The sequence below is a fragment of the Arachis duranensis genome, chromosome 7, assembly GCF_000817695.3.
Source record: "Arachis duranensis cultivar V14167 chromosome 7, aradu.V14167.gnm2.J7QH, whole genome shotgun sequence".
Classification (NCBI taxonomy): Eukaryota; Viridiplantae; Streptophyta; class Magnoliopsida; order Fabales; family Fabaceae; genus Arachis; species Arachis duranensis.
The window spans coordinates 40,391,899-40,394,430 of record NC_029778.3 but is presented as its reverse complement, the minus strand read 5'-3'; positions in this window follow the sequence as shown (position 1 = coordinate 40,394,430).

Here is a 2,532-nt window from a genome sequence, read left to right as displayed (position 1 = left end):
CCAAGGACAATTCCTTCAGTCACCATAAAATGACATATCTCCTAGTTTAAAACTAGGTTGGTCTCTTGGCATCTTTTCAGAACAAGTGCTAGATGGTTAAGGCATGAGCTGAATGAGTCTCCAAATACTGAAAAGTCATCCATGAAGACTTCCAGAAATTTCTCTACCATATCTGAGAAGATAGAGAGCATGCACCTCTGAAAGGTTGTAGGTGCATTGCATAGACCAAAAGGCATTCTTCTGTAAGCAAACACGCCAGAAGGACAGGTGAATGTTGTTTTCTCTTGATCTTGAGGGTCCACTGCAATTTGATTATAGCCTGAATAGCCATCCAAAAAGCAGTAATAATCATGACCCGCTAGTCTTTCTAGCATTTGGTCTATGAATGGTAAAGGAAAATGATCCTTTCTGTTGGCTGTATTGAGCCTTCTGTAGTCAATACACATACGCCACCCTGTAACTGTTCTTGTAGGAACTAGTTCATTCTTTTCATTATGAACCACTGTCATGCCTCCCTTCTTGGGGACAACTTGGACAGGGCTCACCCAGGGACTATCAGAAATAGGATAAATAATCCCAGCCTCTAGTAACTTAGTGACCTCTTTTTGCACCACCTCCTTCATGGCTGGATTTAGCCGCCTCTGTGGTTGAACCACTGGCTTGGCATTATCTTCCAAGTGGATCTTGTGCATGCATCTTGCTGGGCTAATGCCCTTAAGATCACTTATGGACCACCCAAGAGCTGTCTTGTGTGTCCTTAGCACTTGAATTAGTGCTTCCTCTTCCTGTGAGTTTAAAGCAGAGCTTATGATCACTGAAAAGGTGTCACCTTCTCCCAGAAATACATACTTCAGGGATGGTGGTAGTGGCTTGTACTCGGGTTTAGGAGGCTTATCCTCTTCCTGAGGAATTTTCAGAGGTTCTTTTATTTCCTCTGGTTCCTCCAGGTCAGGCTGAACACCTTTAAAGATATCCTCTAGCTCTGATTCGAGACTCTCAGTCATATAGATCTCTTCCACCAAAGATTCAATAATATCAGTGCTCATGCAGTCATTTGATGTGTCTGGATGCTGCATAGCTTTGACAGCATTCAACTTGAACTCATGCTCATTGACTCTCAGGGTCACTTCCCCTTTTTGTACATCAATGAGAGTTCGTCCAGTTGCTAGGAAGGGTCTTCCTAGGATGAGAGTTGCACTCTTGTGCTCCTCCATTTCCAGCACTACAAAGTCAGTGGGAAAGGCAAATGGCCCAACCTTGATAATCATGTCCTCAATTATGCCTAATGGATATTTAATGGAGCCATCAGTAAGTTGGAGACATATCCGGGTTGGTTTGACTTCTTCAGTCAACCCAAGCTTTCTGATAGTGGATGCAGGTAATAGATTGATACTTGCTCCAAGGTCACATAGGGCCGTCTTGGTACAAGCACCTTCTAATGTGCATGGTATCATAAAGCTTCCTGGATCTTGAAGCTTCTCTAGTAAGCTCTTCAGAATGACTGCACTGCATTCTTCAGTGAGAAACACTTTTTCAGTTTCTCTCCAATCCTTCTTATGACTTAAGATCTCTTTCATGAACTTAGCATAAGAAGGTATTTGCTCAAGTGCCTCTGCAAACGGGATCTTTATTTCAAGAGTCCTTAGATAGTCTGTAAAGCGGGCAAATTGTTTATCCTGTTCCGCTTGGTGGAGTTTCTGAGGATAAGGCATCTTGGCTTTATATTCTTCAACCTTAGTTGCTGCAGGTTTATTCCCTACAGAGGTGGTTGGAGAAGCCTTTTTAGAGGGGTTACTATCAATACTCTCAGGTGTCTGATTCCTCATTGGCATTTGAATGCCAGGACTGGGAACTGGGCAGGGAATGGGCGTTTAACACCAGCTTTTCCCCCCTTTCTGGCGTTTGAACGCCAGGAGTATTCCTCTATGGGCTCTTACTGTCCTCAGAGGGATTTTGGGCAGTGGTTTGGTTATCCTCTATTAGTTGTTCCTTTCTTGGTTTTTTGCCACTTTGAGCAGTGTTATTCAATGTCTTCTCACTCCTCAGTTGAACTGTTTAGATAACTGCTGTTTTGTCTGATTTAACTGTGATTCTATATTTTTGTTAGCAATTTTGATTTCTTGGAGCATCTCTTTAAATTCTGCTAACTGTTTTGTCATCAGGAGTAATTGCTGATTAAGCTCAACAATCTGTTCTTGAGGATTAGGATCAATAGTTACTACCATAGCTTCTTCTTTTGTAGAGGACTCACTGCTTGAGTATAGATGTTGATTTCTAGCAACAGTATCTATGAGCTCTTGAGCCTCTTCAATCATCTTCCTCATATGTATAGATCCACCAGCTGAGTGGTCTAGAGACATCTGAGCTTTTTCTGTAAGCCCATAGTAGAAGATGTCTAACTGTACCCACTCTGAAAATATTTCAGAGGGGCATTTTCTTAGCATACCTCTCTACCTCTCCCAGGCATTATAAAGAGATTCATTATCCTCTTGTTTAAAGCCTTGGATGTCCAGCCTTAGCTGTGTCATCCTT